Below are 20765 nucleotides of genomic sequence, written 5' to 3' on the forward strand. Positions count from 1 at the left end.
GAACATCAGCAGTGCAGAATCATCAATGTCAAGTGCATCTGATATGGGCAATGACGATACAAATATGGCTTCGACAGTCCCTGCGTCCTCCACATTCTAATCACTCCGAACTAACAAAATGCTACTCGCCCTACCCCCCCCCCTCCCCTACCCACCCCGAGGACACTTCGTACCGATGTAGATGGTGTAAGAAAGGAAGTAGGTAGCCATGTGAACATCCAGCGGTGTCGTTAACTGTGGCAAAGGAGTACAGTGTATGTATTAGACGATTGTATGAAATCAGCACAGTGTGATGGCTTTGGGGGAGGGGGGGGGGATGGAGGAGGTGACTTTCGTGTTCGGAGTGATCAGACCGTGAGTGCAGTTGGTCGATTTGTTTGTGTGCAGACATGTACTATCCATTATGTCTACAAGGAATGGCGTACTACTCGCCTCTGAAACAATCGGTTTCAACCACGACAAGAATTGAACGGTCAACCAGTCCTAGAGCGAACCCTCCGAAGGAAACTGCATGAAACCGATAACTGGACGCGTACAACTGGAAAATTGCATATAAAACTAATCGTCTGCAATGGTGCAATTAAAAGAAATTCAATAATTTCTGACTCAAGGCGTGCTGTCTGGATCCAACAAATCACGATTTTGCTTCTTTCTCGGATGACTTAAGGCGTCGAGTGCATAAATCACTCAATAAGCAGTTACACGCACAGTTTTATCGAGGCTGTAGTTTAAGCTGGATTTGATCATGCAATGAGGTGTTCTTAGTGCTATAAACTGCTCTCACTCATTCGTTTCCCCGTGAACATATGTCAGCGCGATTAGGTAAGATTTCCAATGATCAGTCGTTCGTCTCTCAGCTACACCTTAATGAGTGCTCCGTGTTCGGAGTGATCAGACCGTGAGTGCAGTTGGTCGATTTGTTTGTGTGCAGACATGTACTATCCATTATGTCTACAAGGAATGGCGTACTACTCGCCTCTGAAACAATCGGTTTCAACCACGACAAGAATTGAACGGTCAGCCAGTCCTAGAGCGAACCCTCCGAAGGAAACTGCATGAAACCGATAACTGGACGCGTACAACTGGAAAATTGCATATAAAACTAATCGTCTGCAATGGTGCAATTAAAAGAAATTCAATAATTTCTGACTCAAGGCGTGCTGTCTGGATCCAACAAATCACGATTTTGCTTCTTTCTCGGATGACTTAAGGCGTCGAGTGCATAAATCACTCAATAAGCAGTTACACGCACAGTTTTATCGAGGCTGTAGTTTAAGCTGGATTTGATCATGCAATGAGGTGTTCTTAGTGCTATAAACTGCTCTCACTCATTCGTTTCCCCGTGAACATATGTCAGCGCGATTAGGTAAGATTTCCAATGATCAGTCGTTCGTCTCTCAGCTACACCTTAATGAGTGCTCCGTGGATACCCTCATCTTTCAGTGCGCTCCTCTCCCCCCCCCCCCCCCCCCCCCCCGTCGGAGGTTCGAGTCCTCCATCGGGCATGGGTGTGTGTGTCGCCGTTAGACTACGTTAGTTTACGTTGGATTAAATAGTGTGTGAGCTTAGAGACTGATGACCTCAGCAGTTTGGTCCCAAAAGACCTTACCACAAACTTCCAATTTTTTCCTTTTTTTAACACGACAATAGCCGTCCGCGTATTGCTTGAAACGTCCCCTGTGGAAAAATTAATGAATTACTGTGCTGATAAACCTCTTACGCTATTTGATTTTCAAACAACGGACCAAAACTGAACGTCCTCAGACATTTCTCTCTTTACTTATTGTGATCAACACTGAACTGACACAAAATACTTTTAGCGCAACGCAATCTGACTTTCAATAATCCCTACAAAAGAATGGCCCTGACTAACGTTAACCTATACCTTTCACGAAACACTTACCTCAGAAAAATCTTCGTTACTCGAACTATTGCAGTACAGCGAGCGCCAATAGTGCCAGCTAAATAAAAGATTCTAACTACTGAAGGCACTACTGATAGGTATACTTAGCAAATGAAAGATTTTAATAGAGAACAAAGAATGTATTTACCTTAATAGTATATATCAATCTATGACATCCAGTCTTACACATTTACTCTTTCAGATGGAAACACATCCACATCCTCCGCTCTCAAAATTCTGCCATCTCTCTCTCCCCACATCCACCACTGCTGGCGGCTCACCTCCACGCTTTTCACATCCAACTGCCCAACACTACAATAGCGAATGAACCAACAATGCCAGCCAGCCACAGACTGGACAAAGCACAGCCAGTGATTTTCATATAGAGCGCTACGTGGTGTTACCAGCCTAAAAACCTAAACAGCCTACTTACAGACTACATGCATAAGTTACTGTTTTGTTCCAACATTCGTGCATTGCACCACATCTCAGCAAGCACGCTACATCACCCGATCTTAATCCCAATGAAAATCACTGGGACTATTTTGACCAGAGTATTAAACACAATAATCAACATCCGCGCAATCTGATAGCCTAACTTGCTTCAGCTGGATATGAATTACCTAAACAATATTGTAGATTGTTTTTCTAGCCAAAATGTGGTAATTATCGTGACTGGAGAGAGCTTTACACGATAGCAGCGTGATGTTTCCTAGAGGTGACTAGTTTTCTATCTGGCTCGCTATGGAACTTTTGGTGTAGAAGCATCACTTGCGAAACTACACATCGCTGTAATGTCGGCTGCACCAGGCCATACATTCAGTGAGCTCACCCCGTCCTGAAATTATTGGGAGGATAACTTAGTGGCCATCCTAGGATCATGCTGCAGACTGTGCATTGCCGTCTGCGATGTTCACACAACCTATTAACAGCCATTTCCAACCATTTTCAGAGTGAAGTGGACCATCATGAACTTTGATGTCTGTATTTATTGTCTCTCAATAAAAGTTGGTTTAGCTAATTAGTTGTCTTTGCTGCTTGCGAAATACTGCAATTGAATTCAGCCATCGAAATTAAGTAGGCCGTATTTTACATTTGTGTTTGTCGATCTTACTTGAGCTTACATGTGTTGTCGGATTCAGTCTAGATGTCTTACAAAATATTTAAAATTGGAGAAAAAAAATATTTCGTACTGTCATATGTTGAAATCACGAAAATGTTGGAACAACACTCGTTCGTAACTGTCATTGGTTTACCAAGACACAAATTGCTCATGTTCATTTCTTGAGATCAATCATTTCCAAAATATGTGTAGGATAACTCCGGGAGAGGTGTACCACCTTTTTCTCTTCAGCATAAAATATGTGTTTTACTCAACTTTTTCTGATTTCTGGCAGTCTGTCCGTACACAGTGTCATATAAACTTAAGTATAATATATTATTGATTCACTGAGACTTAAAAGATAAGAGGTATGATAAAATGAAAAATTTTGGTGAGTGGTCCATCGGACTGATAGGTGTATTGGTGAGATGGATCAGTGTATTGGGAGAGATGGTCCGTATAACAATGATTACACATGAAGAGAATAGTCAAATAAAATTTCATACTTTTGTTTAGAAAATGTTTAACGAATACAGAATTATACTATTATGTACTTCAAAACAATGTCATCAGTTTATTATATATCTTAATTGAACATTGCCTTTTCGAATGAGTTGATGGTTATATTCAAACATTAGCCAGTCTTCCTCTCGTCATAGGAATTCACTTACTAGCAAAAGGCTAAACACAGGCAAAACACTCAATCCACATGTTTATTAATTTCATAATAGATTTCACTACAGCCAACACATTCATCCTCATCTCGTTCATTAAAGCTATTTTCGTAATCTTCTACAAAGTCTGCTCATGATGAACACGGTGAGCTATTTGTAGTATTTTTCTTATTTAACTCCTTCGGTCTGTTTTCCTCTTCGTTTGTATTTCCCTTTGGTGATCTTCTTGTGCCTTCTTTCTGTTTCCTTTATTTCCTTGTCATTCATTTTCTATACAGTTTCAGTGTTTTCAACAGAGTTTAGCCCTCTAGACACTGTTGCTACCCTCCTCTTCAATTTCATGGTTTTATCAGAAAAGGAAAAGGTGATTTTCCTCCAAGAGTTTTGTCTGCATTGGCTTAGGAGTAGTCAGTTGGTAATCTTGAAAGTTTTAGGTGTGTGGGAGTGTTGTCTGAAGTTGCGTCAGTGAAATAGTTTCACTTGCGCAGGTAACTCTATTCTTCTCATGATCTTGGGGTTGTAGGTCTTTTGGTGTGCCTTACAGTGAGTCCTTGGTTGGCCTCTGTGTGAGATTATACTGTTGCAGTTCTTGGCACAGACTTATCTTTCGAGAAATAAGTGTAGTCTGAGACGGCAGCCACAGTCTGTGGGACTATCGCACATGCCTTGAGCCTAAATTTGAATGTGCGCTGTCTCTCTCACATTGAAACAAGTGATCCATCTCTGCCAAATAACAGTGTCCCATCTCTCCCGATTGTCTGGGAGAGACGGTCCGCTCCATGTTCTATCTGTAGGCAACAAACTTAGTGGCCATTTTATGTTAGTTTCATGCCGGCATATTTCTCAAGCTCGCAGTAAAGAAAACTGCATCAGTACTCTGCCAAGTAAGCCTTAATACTAAAGTTATGTAACGACACGATAAAACTTTTCGCCTTACCAGAGCAGAGAATGTGAATTTTTCTCCACAACTAAGACGAAAATTACAGAAAAGCCTCTGCACCACGCTTCTTCACAAAATAGCTTTCTTGTAATTAGCGGAAGCTGCTCTCCAGCGTCGCGTTTGTGAAACAAACCATTGGTCTGTCTCACACAGTGGTCAAACTCTCCCGGAATTGCCCCACATGAGAACCTGTATTACCCACAATTCGTTACTTCCCTTTTATTAAGCTGCTGTTTGTTTAGTACTGGACAGAATTTGTTCTGATGACTGGACGCGTCCGAAAAAACAGCGCACGCTATGCTGACAGTAATTTGTTCATATTATTTGCCCCTACCCGTTAGGCCAATTACCGTCGTGTTTCTTCTTGTTACATGAACGAAATTTAGCAGAAGAAGTTCGTATATTACCAGTGTACATCAAGTTATAGTCGACAAATAAATACAAAATTAATCTCCTTCTCTGCGGTGCACCACACAGAAAAAGATTTTTTTTGTTATTTGTAGCTACTATCTTTACATTAATACACAGCTGTTTATCTTTCTGCAGACTCATTAGATTCTGCATGGAGGTGATACTCGATGCTATCAGCCAACTTGATACTATTTTCAATCCTCTCGATTATGGATTCTCTCTGTTGCTTTTAGGGTCTTATCGACAAAATAGTATTTAACAGTGGTATTATTACGTTCTTCTGTGTTAATGTGTAATATGTTCATCACATTTGTTGTACAGTAAAAATAAAATATAAAAGCAAATTTTTAAACATAAAATTACATAGGCGTGCACCTTTTGTAATACTACAACTGTATAAATTACTAATACTTTCCTCTCAATTTTGCTCTTACAATGTGTCCTTCTGTGAAACAATTGATGTAAATAGTTAAAGTAATATTTTTCTTACGAAACGTTGAAACGTTATACTCTTTTCCTGTTGCAAAATGGAATGAATATCAAATACAGGCTACCTGTGTATGAAAACTCTGACTTAGTCAGGGCTATACGTCTCTGTCAAAGAGTATAGTGAACTTGCAATCGAATTGCCGTTGTGCGTGCGAGCCTCCGGCTGTACAGTGTAGAACGGTGTTCAGATGTGAACAGTCGAGTCGAGTCGCATACAGAAAATGGTGGAGAGAGTAGCGACGCGGCGTGTGTGTTGAGACTTGGTAGTAAGGCAGCAGTGCCAAAATGTGAAATGGCTCGGCGCAAGTTTCGTGTGGCCAGGCACAGTATAACACATTAAACGATCATAGTACAATCACTGCAAAAGGATACCAAGGTCCAGTCTTATTTATTGTGGAGCTGCAAAAATAAGAGTCTGTGCCACACATTGCCAACGAACAGTGTCTTACAAGGAGTGTCTACGGCTCAGCACGAAGTAATATCTAACCTATTATTTGATTAGACTTGTATACAGCTAGCCAGGCTTATAATTAATTATGTGCCACAGCAAAATGGTTCCTCTTATACACTCCTGGAAATTGAAATAAGAACACCGTGAATTCATTGTCCCAGGAAGGGGAAACTTTATTGACACATTCCTGGGGTCAGATACATCACATGATCACACTGACAGAACCACAGGCACATAGACACAGGCAACAGAGCATGCACAATGTCGGCACTAGTACAGTGTATATCCACCTTTCGCAGCAATGCAGGCTGCTATTCTCCCATGGAGACGATCGTAGAGATGCTGGATGTAGTCCTGTGGAACGGCTTGCCATGCCATTTCCACCTGGCGCCTCAGTTGGACCAGCGTTCGTGCTGGACGTGCAGACCGCGTGAGACGACGCTTCATCCAGTCCCAAACATGCTCAATGGGGGACAGATCCGGAGATCTTGCTGGCCAGGGTAGTTGACTTACACCTTCTAGAGCACGTTGGGTGGCACGGGATACATGCGGACGTGCATTGTCCTGTTGGAACAGCAAGTTCCCTTGCTGGTCTAGGAATGGTAGAACGATGGGTTCGATGACGGTTTGGATGTACCGTGCACTATTCAGTGTCCCCTCGACGATCACCAGTGGTGTACGGCCAGTGTAGGAGATCGCTCCCCACACCATGATGCCGGGTGTTGGCCCTGTGTGCCTCGGTCGTATGCAGTCCTGATTGTGGCGCTCACCTGCACGGCGCCAAACACGCATACGACCATCATTGGCACCAAGGCAGTAGCGACTCGCAACGCTGAAGACGACACGTCTCCATTCGTCCCTCCATTCACGCCTGTCGCGACACCACTGGAGGCGGGCTGCACGATGTTGGGGCATGAGCGGAAGACGGCCTAACGGTGTGCGGGACCGTAGCCCAGCTTCATGGAGACGGTTGCGAATGGTCCTCGCCGATACCCCAGGAGCAACAGTGTCCCTAATTTGCTGGCAAGTGGCGGTGCGGTCCCCTACGGCACTGCGTAGGATCCTACGGTCTTGGCGTGCATCCGTGCGTCGCTGCGGTCCGGTCCCAGGTCGACGGGCACGTGCACCTTCCGCCGACCACTGGCGACAACATCGATGTACTGTGGAGACCTCACGCCCCATGTGTTGAGCAATTCGGCGGTACGTCCCCCCGGCCTCCCGCATGCCCACTATATGCCCTCGCTCAAAGTCCGTCAACTGCACATACGGTTCACGTCCACGCTGTCGCGGCATGCTACCAGTGTTAAAGACTGCGATGGAGCTCCGTATGCCACGGCAAACTGGCTGACACTGACGGCGGCGGTGCACAAATGCTGCGCAGCTAGCGCCATTCGACGGCCAACACCGCGGTTCCTGGTGTGTCCGCTGTGCCGTGCGTGTGATCATTGCTTGTACAGCCCTCTCGCAGTGTCCGGAGCAAGTATGGTGGGTCTGACACACCGGTGTCAATGTGTTCTTTTTTCCATTTCCAGGAGTGTATATAAAATTGAGTACATCAATTTCTCCCTCACTCTTCCCTACTGTTTGAAGCCCGTTCCTCAACTGAAGCCTGCCCTCAATTGTCAGAGTTTCTTTAACTATAATTGCACAATCATAAATGCGTCACATAATTAAAAAGGTTAAATTAATTGGGAAGTTGGGGGCGGCATTTTTATGCTTTTTGTGGCACTGACTGGGCCCAACGAACATTTAATTCATTTTAAATAACATCGGTAAAAACGGAATACATTAAACGTCGCTTTCTGCTTTTCGTTGAACAAGGTAGTGTTTCTCCTCCGCTCTAACTGTCAGATAATCAGCCATAAGCAGTAATATTAGTTTCTCTAACGTTTTGTTTCCGACATTGTACTATTTATATAGCCCAGAAGAAGAATTTTTCAAGACACTTCCTCGCTGTCTCGTGGTCTGTTAAATTAAGAGACACACACTGAAACTCGTGTTAACGACATCTAGACATGAACCTTTGTTGTTTTTTTTTTAAATATGGATTAATCCTTGTCGGTGGTGCTCTCGCGCTGTCAGTACCATAAACAAGAAGAAGAGAATCCCACATTGCAAATTATCCGCATGATTACTAGGTTTATGACAGACTGGTACACTACACTTAACCCGAATATTTAAACAATATCTATGTAACTGAACGCTGACTGACAAGTGAAAGAAAATTATGAAATGTCGACAAAGTTGCTGGTCTAATTGTCATTGATGTTTATGGTGTATTAGACGCAAATCGTACGAAATTGCATTAACAATGCTCGTTAACTGTCACTAGATTCCTTCTTTTACAGAAAATAATTTCAGTGTCTTCATAGCCCATCTGGTGTTGAACCTTTCTCTTAAAGATCAAACAAATAGTAATATCATTGGCTCTTGTAGTCCAGCAATGCAGGATCTGATCATAGAATCTAGGATTTGTCTGATGCACTGCGATGAAGCTCGACGTGGAGGATGATCCATTATTCTGCCAATGTTGCGCATGCACGTGTAATTCCGTTTCTTAAAAGTTTACGTAAAAAGCAAGTACCATCTTACAGGACCCGAACAGCCCGTCATTATTCACGCTTCCCCGTAGCTTCCGTAGACAAAATTCGTAGCACATGAAAGAGGACTCCACATTAATCGAGGAATTTGCTTAGTGTACCTTGATTAATATAGATAATTACATATTTCCAGAATTTCTACAGTTCAGAACTTTATTATCCTTTAACAATACGAGTAGATTCTCGCGCTGCATCGGACATACCTTGATAAATTACAGCTTCTCGTTCAGTGGCGTCAAACATCGTAGCTTAAGTAAAACATTGTTATATAATCCTTTCCAGTCTGTATTTTGTCTCAAGTAGAACTAATCCGAATAAAGCCTGTCAGGTTCATATATCCCATGAAGTAAGCGTCGTTCGTTCCAGACAGTCGTTGCAGTCATTTCTATATTATCGGTGGCTGCGCTCGGCCGCGTAGCAAAACCTCACATAATATACAATGCACACACATATCAAGAAGTTCGTAGATGGATGGGGATAACATATGGTCCCCGTGGTAGACAATGAGTCCTTCACGAAATGGTCTGCCATACCTTACATTAATTATCTTGTTTGAAATACATACAATTGTTCATTAAATTATTACCTGAAATCACTCATAGTTTGTTTCGAATGCATCATTTAAGGTTAAATTCCGAATTCGAGAAATTACAATACTTGAAATATCTTGATTCTGAATTTACAATGGGCGTCGCTGATTAGGAATGATCAGCTGATTATGGTTTGATGGTGCGTGACATTGAGCTGCCTTAAAGTATGACCAAAGATGAATTTCAGAAGGTCAGTTGGTTTTAATTCAAGTTAGCTGCTAATATGTCAGTGCAATGAACATTTTAATTCTGGGGTTTTTGTTCGGTAGCAGGATCAAAAGGGAATCGCGTAAAACCATCGACTGAAACCCGGTCAACCCTGGTTTACGTAAGTTTAATAATGTAAGGGTTCCCACAGAAGTTGATTACAATTCTGAGAATTTTAAAACTGATGGTGAACCAGGAGGTATGGAACAAAATTTCCTTAGAGGAGAGCAGAAACAGAAGAATGCCGAAATAGGGACGACGTACCGGCAAGGACTGGGAGTTGATCTTGGTAGGGTAGATCTGGAATGAAATGGTTGTAGCCTTCCTTCACGATGCCGATAGGCTGTGTTATGTATAAGAAGAAACGTCAGCTCTGGTTTGGCGTGTCAGATAAATTAAAATTCTTCTAATCATCTCAGTACACATACATTAGTTATTATTAGTTCAAAGTTGTTCCTGGATTATATCTCAAAACAACAGTATCATACTTCTTCCAATTAATCTCTACATACATGGAAAGGAATACCATTCGGAAACCAACTGAATTCTGATCATTATTCATCCTTTCCAATAATCACACCCACTTTCGACCAGCGAATCGAGTAATGGATTTCAGAACGATGGAAAGAGAGCAAGACCTTGCGGGATTTCAAAAATAATGACAGAAATGAAAGGAAGTGGGTGTGGCCCTCAACTACGTACCCTCAGACTCAGAGTTGCTATATTAAAATTTTTGGCTGGTTTCGTTGTCTAGGGGCTTGAATACGTAGTTTCCGCATTACAGGCAAAATACTGCTGAGTCTACAGTATACGATAAGAATACACACATGAATCGATTGGTCGAAGTTCTTATCACTCGGCAGTTGAAAGTTTTGAACGTAATATACACGGTAATAAATGAAAGATTGCAATTAAATAAAATCTGGAGTTACTACCTTAACGACTTAAAATGATGAGTGCGATAGTAGAAGCACTTTTGAGAATGCGGAATTTTTTTGCAAAGCACTTAGTGGTATCGATGGTCCAGCAATTACATAAAATATAAGTTCAATAACAGGGAAACAATAGATTCCTAAAGCACGTAATTAACTATGGTCAAGAGCATACACTCCTGGAAATGGAAAAAAGAACACATTGACACCGGTGTGTCAGACCCACCATACTTGCTCCGGACTCTGCGAGAGGGCTGTACAAGCTATGATCACACGCACGGCACAGCGGACACACCAGGAACCGCGGTGTTGGCCGTCGAATGGCGCTAGCTGCGCAGCATTTGTGCACCGCCGCCGTCAGTGTCAGCCAGTTTGCCGTGGCATACGGAGCTCCATTGCAGTCTTTAACACTGGTAGCATGCCGCGACAGCGTGGACGTGAACCGTATGTGCAGTTGACGGACTTTGAGCGAGGGCGTATAGTGGGCATGCGGGAGGCCGGGTGGACGTACCGCCGAATTACTCAACACGTGGGGCGTGAGGTCTCCACAGTACATCGATGTTGTCGCCAGTGGTCGGCGGAAGGTGCACGTGCCCGTCGACCTGGGACCGGACCGCAGCGACGCACGGATGCACGCCAAGACCGTAGGATCCTACGCAGTGCCGTAGGGGACCGCACCGCCACTTCCCAGCAAATTAGGGACACTGTTGCTCCTGGGGTATCGGCGAGGACCATTCGCAACCGTCTCCATGAAGCTGGGCTACGGTCCCGCACACCGTTAGGCCGTCTTCCGCTCACGCCCCAACATCGTGCAGCCCGCCTCCAGTGGTGTCGCGACAGGCGTGAATGGAGGGACGAATGGAGACGTGTCGTCTTCAGCGATGAGAGTCGCTTCTGCCTTGGTGCCAATGATGGTCGTATGCGTGTTTGGCGCCGTGCAGGTGAGCACCACAATCAGGACTGCATACGACCGAGGCACACAGGGCATCATGGTGTGGGGAGCGATCTCCTACACTGGCTGTACACCACTGGTGATCGTCGAGGGGACACTGAATAGTGCACGGTACATCCAAACCGTCATCGAACCCATCGTTCTAGCATTCCTAGACCGGCAAGGGAACTTGCTGTTCCAACAGGACAATGCACGTCCGCATGTATCCCGTGCCACCCAACGTGCTCTAGAAGGTGTAAGTCAACTACCCTGGCTAGCAAGATCTCCGGATCTGTCCCCCATTGAGCATGTTTGGGACTGGATGAAGCGTCGTCTCACGCGGTCTGCACGTCCAGCACGAACGCTGGTCCAACTGAGGCGCCAGGTGGAAATGGCATGGCAAGCCGTTCCACAGGACTACATCCAGCATCTCTACGATCGTCTCCATGGGAGAATAGCAGCCTGCATTGCTGCGAAAGGTGGATATACACTGTACTAGTGCCGACATTGTGCATGCTCTGTTGCCTGTGTCTATGTGCCTGTGGTTCTGTCAGTGTGATCATGTGATGTATCTGACCCCAGGAATGTGTCAATAAAGTTTCCCCTTCCTGGGACAATGAATTCACGGTGTTCTTATTTCAATTTCCAGGAGTGTAGTTCGCAAGATATTCACTTCTAAACGCACATTACTTCCTCACTGTAGAAGCCACGGAAATCTCACAAGTGCACAAGTCGGCACTCAGAATTATTTCTATCTGCCGCGACGATGCACAAACCGCTCCACTCTCCAAGTCCTTCCCGCGACTGTGCGTCCGTCGCGCAGTCGCGTCCAACACCTCTCTTGCCCTGTGTGACTGTCCCTGTGTCCCGTGCTGTCCTCACCAGCACTCTTCTCCCCCTTCCATCGAGTCTCCCCATTCAGGAGCACTGTGAGTGGCTAGAGTGCTCGCGCCATGTCTTCAAGCCAATGCACCCACACAAACACAATGAAACACATACCAAATACTGGATTTACATGTAAATAGCTTGAAACTAAATAACTATTCCTATGGCTGGACACGCTCTAACACACATTATTAAATACCTAAACAATTAAAATAAACATTTATCGAAGGAATAATAACAAAAGGTAGGCCAGTAGCCTAGTGTCTCAGTGCTATCTAAAACACAGTAAATATTTAACCAACTTTTTCATGAACAGTATATATCGGATGTAAACAAAGATACAGATGAATAAATATATTTATAAGCATGCTGCTACCGTTTTTTCGCCTTAATGTGGAGTACTTATTGCCTGACGCAATCGATAGTAATCGGCTACTTTGACCTCCAATAACTCCTGTACTGTTCAGTTTATATGCTTGTAATTCATACAGGGTGTTGTTGAACATTGTAACTACTGTAAATTCGAAAGTTTGTCTGCCTGAAAATGTACTGTTGTCCCAAGCATATTGCAACAAACGGTGTATTTCTATCGCTTCTCGTTTAGTTTTTATTGCCATTTCAAATATAGCGGTCATTTTTGAAACACCCTGTACCAACTTAGGTTTACACTAATAGTTATCTAAAGACACGTAGATCGAAGAAATGCCGGCCGCGGTGGTCTAGCGGTTCTAGGCGCGCAGTCCGGGACCGCGCTACTGCTACGGTCGCAGGTTCGAATCCTGCCTCGGGCATGGATGTATGTGCTGTCCTTAGGTTAGTTAGGTTTAAGTAGTTCTAAGTTCTAGGGGACTGATGACCACAGATGTTAAATTCCATAGTGCTCAGAGCTATTTGAACCATTTGAACCATCGAAGAAATCTGGTGAACCGTTTAGATTTTGGAAATTCGGTGCTGGGTGTTACTTGTATAACTTATCGTCAGATACTAAAATTTAAACTAAGAAAGATGTCGAAAATCTGATTACACCATCAGAATAGTCGTGAAAATAATAGTAATGTACATGTTTCTTTTTGAGGCATCATGATTTATCTGGCTACTATTAATTTCAATACGAACTGTGAAATGTCTGCCATTAAGGTTCGACAAAGTCCTGGCGTGTCTCCTTCATCTACACAGCGTCACCATGGAATTGCCAGCCACGTGGCCGATGGAGCATGTGCTGAGGCTAACCCTCTTGCAACGGCTGGTGTCCGGCACCATGCGGCCGGCCTGCCGAGTCCCGGCTAGCCGGGCGGCGCGGGCGGTGGCGCCACAGTTCGCCCGTTACCTCACACACCTCCACATATTAAAATTCTGGCTCGCCAGAATGTTCAGAAGTAGCGTCCTTCAGTCCATACTAGTACATACAAACAAATTACAAAGAACAGAATTAAATGATTAAAACGCAAGGCCAATAGTGTTTACAAAGATCTTTGCAGTGGGGTGGGAGCAGCATGAATTTCGAAATAACTTAAAATTATGAACTAAACGTCATACTAATTAAATACCTGTATTTCAGTTATGCATCATGAATTTTGGGACAAGAAATAAAATTTTGAATGGTACTTTCACTTATGTTCGACTTTGTAAGCACTTCTTGTGGCACTGACTTAGCATTAAGGCTCCTTCTTGCGCTAATTTTTTCCGTCGCACTACACACGTTCACACGGATTTTAGCACTAAGTATTGATCAACTCACATCAGTTTTTTGACCAAGTGCCTCGCAGAAATCGTGTCTGCCTCTGAATTTCGAGCTCCACTGCTTATCGTGACAAATCTGTTTACAACGGAAACCAAAAGTAGAAACCCATCAACACTCCATTTCCCAAAACCAACCAGGATCCTGGTAAAGATTCCCTCCAGCTGAAAACGATACTATAGGAACAAAGTCACAAGGCAAAAGACTGAGTCACGTAAGCTGTAATTCCCATAAGTTCTATTTAATTGACTTTAATCAACCTTCTTACCTGCACGCACCAAAATTGCTTGCACATACAATTACAATTATAATACCCTTCAAATTGACCGTTAAATTCCTTGCTGCACTTTTATACAAAGCATAACTCAATACATGTTTCCCTTAAATCCACTAGATCACTGGCCTCCACGCACCCACAGTGCCTAAACTTCGCCCTTTTGCACACGTACAGTGCCACAATAAACTTACTAATTACAAGTAAACCCCCAAATAGACATATAAATTATCCCTCCAAAATTACTACAACTAATTAAAAATTAGCACAACTTTCATTTCTCCCCTTTCTCTCTTTCTCTACATACTCTGGACTGCATCAATCAATTCCTTAATTCTACATATCGACTTCTTCACTCCAACTCTCAGTAACTATGGTATGAGCAAACTGATTTTCACTGTTCAAAGTCTTTTAAATTTTACTTGCCGTTTTTAATTCTGAAATTCAAGCTCTAGGCATTTCCCTACACAATTAAGCGAAGTATTGTATTTGTACAGGAAGTCAGTACCTAAAAGTACCTCCTTTACTAGACCACTCACTACAAAACATTCTATCTCGAATTTACTTTCTTCACATTTCAATTCTAAAGGTATTTGTTGTCTTATTAGTTTACTCATACCACCAACTGTCGTTTTAACCTAAACGCCAATGACTGGGAAGATTACTAGTTTCCTATTTTTGATCATGATCATAAAACTTTCTGACATCACTGACACATTACTACGTGAATCCAGAAGTGCATCTACCATATCTTTGGCAAGTTTCATTTCAATAATTGGCTGTACATTTACCATTTTCTTTCGTTCTAAATATTTCTCCCTTAATACATCATTTTCTAGGTCTCGTCTCTTCTCTTCAAATTCTAGCGTACACACATCTTGTCCTATCCATCCCTCAATCTCAGGTTAATCCCAAAATATATCATTAAACATTTCTTTCGACCCAAATTCATTCCTTCCCTTTTCTAAATCTCTATCAATTTTAAACTTCTCTTGTTTCCACATATGCGGCAGTAACGACCATAACGTTCTACTGTACCAACGCCAATGAGTCACACTAAAATCACACTCCCGCTTCATACACCAATCCGTACGAACTTCATTACACAAACTATCGCCATCCACACTATTTACTTCAGCCGTCACTAAACTCTCTGTTAGTTCTTCCACACCTTTCGCCGATTCACTACCCACACCATGCACATCTTTTATCTTTTCTTCCCTCCAAAATATCGACATTTGCAGCTTCAACCAAATTACACATCAATTCACCGTTCAACTATTTATCTTCCTGAAATAACACAAAGATGCCTAAGCCATCATCATCATAAATGCTCATATCAGCAACCTTATCTGCTGTTACTCCATATAAACCACTACATAAATTCACATCAGGAACCTTACTTTCCTCCGTCGACAAATTAAGTTTAGGTGAATCGTACACAACTTTATCCTCCGCCGCTACATTACACAAATTGCTCCTTCTTTGTCGTACAATTTTGGGACTTACAGACTTGCTACATTCCACTGTGATCGGACAAAAATCAGCACACACTGCCATTTCTACAGACCTTTCCTCCAAATTAACCCCGATCCTATTTTACATTCATTCTCACTTTCACACTCTGACAAACGTCTTAGATTCACACAGTCATCAATAAGTCTCTTTTCCCCTTCATTCGTGACTAGAAACTCGTAAATTTCTTCCTCCGGAGTATCAATACCAGTAGCTTTTACATCATTACATAAATTACCATTACTCTGTTCCTTTAAACAGAAATCATGTACCTCCGCAGATACGTTTTTAACTTCAACTGCTGGCGAGACGTATGCAAAGCCTCCCTTAGTAATGTTGGCAATTTCCACCGAAACACAATCACCCTCACTTGCAGCTGGCAAGACCAAAGCTACGCCGCCTTCACTAACATCGACGCTTTTCGCCGACTCACAAATATTTGCTACTGCAACATCTTCCTTACTGAGATTGCTACTATTTGTTAATACCTCTTCAGAACTGTCAACACAATTTGCTTTCACAAAATTCTTCTCGTTTTTAACTTCTTTTTGAACCACTGAATCTTTCTCATCATCACCATTCACACACTCATTCATTGCACATTCATAACTTACATCATTCCCCTCAAATTTATTCACATTACTTTTACTTAAACCTCTCACAAATCTATGCTTCCGTCGTTCGCGCCTGCTTTTATTGAAAGAGCCACCTATATAGCCTTCCTCTTTAACATACTCCATATTAATTATTTGTTGTTCTCCAAACCTATCAACATTTCTACCATGATCTCCAGTCCTTTTCATCGCCTGTTAAGATCACCATCCCCGGACCTGAGATGTGGCGAACATCAGTTTCCTGACCAATTGTTACGCGATTGAACTTCGCGCGAATTTCCCCCGTCAAATCGGATTTCTTTACTTGGATCCCATTCGCGGAGGTTATCACTCCTGTTCGTTCTCCGACCATTCTGCTCACTACAGCTACGGTCTCCCTGAGAATTCCTTTCATTTATATCACAATTATTATCTTGGTGGTGATTATTTGGATTCCCATTTTGATAACTACCACCCGGTTTGCTCTGAGGTTTGAACCTCAAAGCCCTATTTAATTGTTCTACAAATTCTAAAAATTCGTCCACGGATTCACATGGGCTATGGACAAGATCCCACTGGAAATATTTGGGTAATCTCCTTTTTAATGTGGTGATTTCCATTAAAACCCCCATCGGATTTTTCATGTGCATAAGCCGGAGAAGTTCACACTTGCAAAAATCTCTCATCGTCCCATTACCGTAGCTGTAACTTGGCCCGTTTAAAAATTCATTTTGGATCCGAATCTGTTTTTCCTCGCTCCAAAATTTATTCAAAAAACACTTTTCGAACTATTCGTGTCGCGCAGGATTAGCGAGCGGTCTAGGGTGCTCCAGTCATGGACTGTGCGGCTGGTCCCGGCGGAGGTTCGAGTCCTCCCTCGGGCATGCGTGTTTGAGTTTGTCCTTAGGATAATTTAGGTTAAGTAGTGGATAAACTTAGGGACTGATGACCTTAGCAGTTAAGTCCCATAAGATTTCACACACATTTGAACATTTTTGAACTCTTCGTACGATTCGCACGAACTACATTTAACATTTGCCAAGACTGTGGGTCTCCCTCCAAATGTCGTTTAAGGTATTATTAAACAGGATTAGCTGAGCGGTCTAAGGCGCTGCAGTCATGGACTGTGCGGGTGGTCCCGGCGGAGGTTCGAGTCCTCCCTCGGGCATGGGTGTGTGTGTTTGTCCTTAGGATAAGCGTATTTTATTTTCGCTTTGTCCGACATGCCGTGAACAAAAGCGTCCCTACACGCAACCAAGCAATTTACTGGGTGATATCTTCCATCATCTGTTTAACATTTCACAGATCCGGTATTTGCCCAAGGTATACTTAAAACCACTGTAGTCTGTTAGGTGGCTAACGAATTTAAATCACATTTTATCTGTGGCATTTGGTTTTTAAATTAATTTTCACTAGTGATACAATACTCTATTTTATTTTTAATTTTGCTCACTTCCTTCTCTCCTTCACCTACACGATTGGCAATGTCACTATTTGAAAAATTTATATTGCTTTTATGAGCATGATGCGCTTTTATACAGTCGTTTACCTTGCCCCCAAGTTCCGTCTGTATCTTATCCGTTTTTTCCCCAGGATCTATTTCCACTGATTCGATTTTAGATTTTACTATTACAACTTCGTCTGTAATTTTCCCCATATCCACTGAGAAACATTTTAATTTATCATCAATTGCTTTTTCAAGGTTACCCATAATTTTTCAACTTCCTCGTTCACTGCAGGACCTATTTCAGTTCGCATTGTACCCCTGACAGTCCGAATTGTGTCCGTAACTGTTTGAATTGTACTGATAGTATTTGCCATTTTATTCATACTATTTCCCAATTCCTGGATCACTTGCAGTATCTGATGCATCATATCTCTCCTACATTCATTCCACTTACCTGAATTCCTAATACTTACACTTTCGTGTTCTGATTTTGGACTAACCGGCTCACTTCCGTTTTCACAATTACACATACTAAGTGACTGCTTTATATCCTCAAGGTCTATAAGTGGAGTTTGAACTTCAGAAACGAACACAATCTCTCTATTTGCGCAAGTACTTATCTGATCTGAGATGGTTCGCTCTGCCTTGGTGATGCCGTTGGTTGTAGTGGAAGTCGACACTGAAGGCTGCCCTGGAGCACTCAAAAAAGCTGCCATCGTACTGCTGTTGGTCTGCGTCTGCCACTCAAGAAGTCGCCTGATGTAGTTGTAGCTCCTGCCGGTTACCGCGTGTTCCAACCGTCTCAGATACCGCTGTCCGTTAAACGTGCTAACCACTACTGTTCCCTGCACTCAACTTATTTAGACTCTGAGACCCCACGCAAATTGCCTTTAACGTGATAGATTAAGACCTCTATCCATAGCATGCGTTAATGGTGAAAATTACTGCATAATTTCACTGCTTCCAGAAACCTACTAGCGAGAAAAAAAACCGATCTCACACTATGTTTTGAGAGAGGCTCACTCTGCATATATCTCTACTGGTTTTGCAAAGGTTTTTACACTTCGCATAGTACGCAGAATGACAGAGACCAAATGAATTACCACTTTGCAGGGCACAAATCCCAGATGAGCCCCAGATTGCAGACTTTCAAATTATTATGCGGCCTCCGACTCTGAGCTGAAATATTAAAATTCTTTGCTGGTTTCGTTATCTTGGGTCTGGGATACGTAATTTCGCATTAAAGGCCAAATACTGCTGAGGCTACAGTATACGATAAGAATACACACATGAATCGATTGGTCGAAATTCCTATCACTCGGCAGTTGCGAATTTTGAACGTAATATAGACGGTTATAAATGAAAGATTGCAATAAATAAAAAATCTGCAGGTACTAACTTAACGACTTTAAATGATGAGTACGATAGCACAAGCACTTTTGAGAATGCGGTATATTTCTGCAAAACACTTAGTGGTATCGATGGTCCAGCAATTACATAAAATATAAGTTCAATGACAGGGAAACAATAGATTCCTAGTGCACGTAATTAGCTATGGACAACAACATAGCTTGCAGGACATTCACTTCTAAACGCCAACTACGCTCTCACTGTAGAAGCCACGGAAATCTCACAAGTGCACAAGTCGGCACTCAGAATTATTTCTATCTGCCGCGACCACGCATAAACCGCTCCACTCTCCAAGTCCTTCCCGCGACTGTGCGTCCGTCGCGCAGTCGCGTCCAACACCTCTCTTGCCCTGTGTGACTGTCCCTGTGTCCCGTGCTGTCCTCACCAGCACTCTTCTCCCCCTTCCATCGAGTCTCCCCATTCAGGAGCACTGTGAGTGGCTAGAGTGCTCGCGCCATGTCTTCAAGCCAATGCACCCACACAAACACAATGAAACACATACCAAATACTGGATTTACATTTAAATAACTTGAAACTAAATGGCTATTCCTATGGCTGGACCAAAAACACGCTCTAACACACATTATTAAATACCTAAACAATTAAAATAAACATTTATCGAAGGAATAGTAACAAAAGGTAGGCCAGTAGCCTATTGTCTCAGTGCTATCTAAAACACAGTAAATATTTAACCAACTTGTTCATGAATAGTATATATCGGATATAAACAAAGATATAGTTGAATAAATATGTTTATAAGCATTCTGCTACGGTTTTTCCTGTAAATGCGGAGTACTAATGACCTAACGCGATAGACAGTAATCTTCCACTTTGACCTCTAATAAATCCTGTACTATTCAAGTTACATGCCTGAAATTCATATCAATTTAGGTTTACACTAAGAGCTTTCTAAAGACATGTATATCGAAGAAACCTGATGAACCGTTTAGATTTTGGAAATTCGGTGCTGGATGTTACTTGTGTTATTTTACTGTCAGATACTGAACTTTAAAGTAATAAAGATGTTGAAAATCTGATTACACCATCAGAATCGTCGTGCAAATAATAGTAATGTACATGTTTCTTTTTTGAGGTATCATGATTTATCTGGCTACTATTAATTTCTATACGAACTGTGAAATGTCTGCCATTAAGGTTCGACAAAGTCCGCCATCTTTAACACTCCTGGCGTGTCTCCTTCATCTACGCAGCGTCACCATGGAATTGCCAGCCACGTGGCCGATGGCGCATGTGCTGGGGCTAACCCTCTTGCAACGGCTGATGTCCGGCACCATGCGGCCGGCCTGCCGAGCCCCGGCTAGCCGGGCGGTGGCCGCGAAGTTTTCAGGACGCCACAGTTCGCCCGTACCTCACACCCTACACATCAACTGAGGAAAGATGCTGACTCATTCCATCTCATGTTTTAAACACTACCTTTACTTCTTCATCCACATATTTCAACTCAGTCACATGTAATTAAACCACAAAATCCCAGACTAATCAGTAATTGTGAACGTGAACAAAAGTTTTAAAACTGGATTTGGTCAACTGACTGACCTTTTATAATTAAAATTGAAAACAAAAATTCAGTCAGCTGTTCAAAAAACAATACAAAATTTCAAGAAGTCCTGTACACAAGACAAACTGGGGGATACAATCTATAAAAGTACCCA

This window comes from Schistocerca piceifrons, chromosome 3, assembly GCF_021461385.2.
Source record: "Schistocerca piceifrons isolate TAMUIC-IGC-003096 chromosome 3, iqSchPice1.1, whole genome shotgun sequence".
NCBI lineage: Eukaryota > Metazoa > Arthropoda > Insecta > Orthoptera > Acrididae > Schistocerca > Schistocerca piceifrons.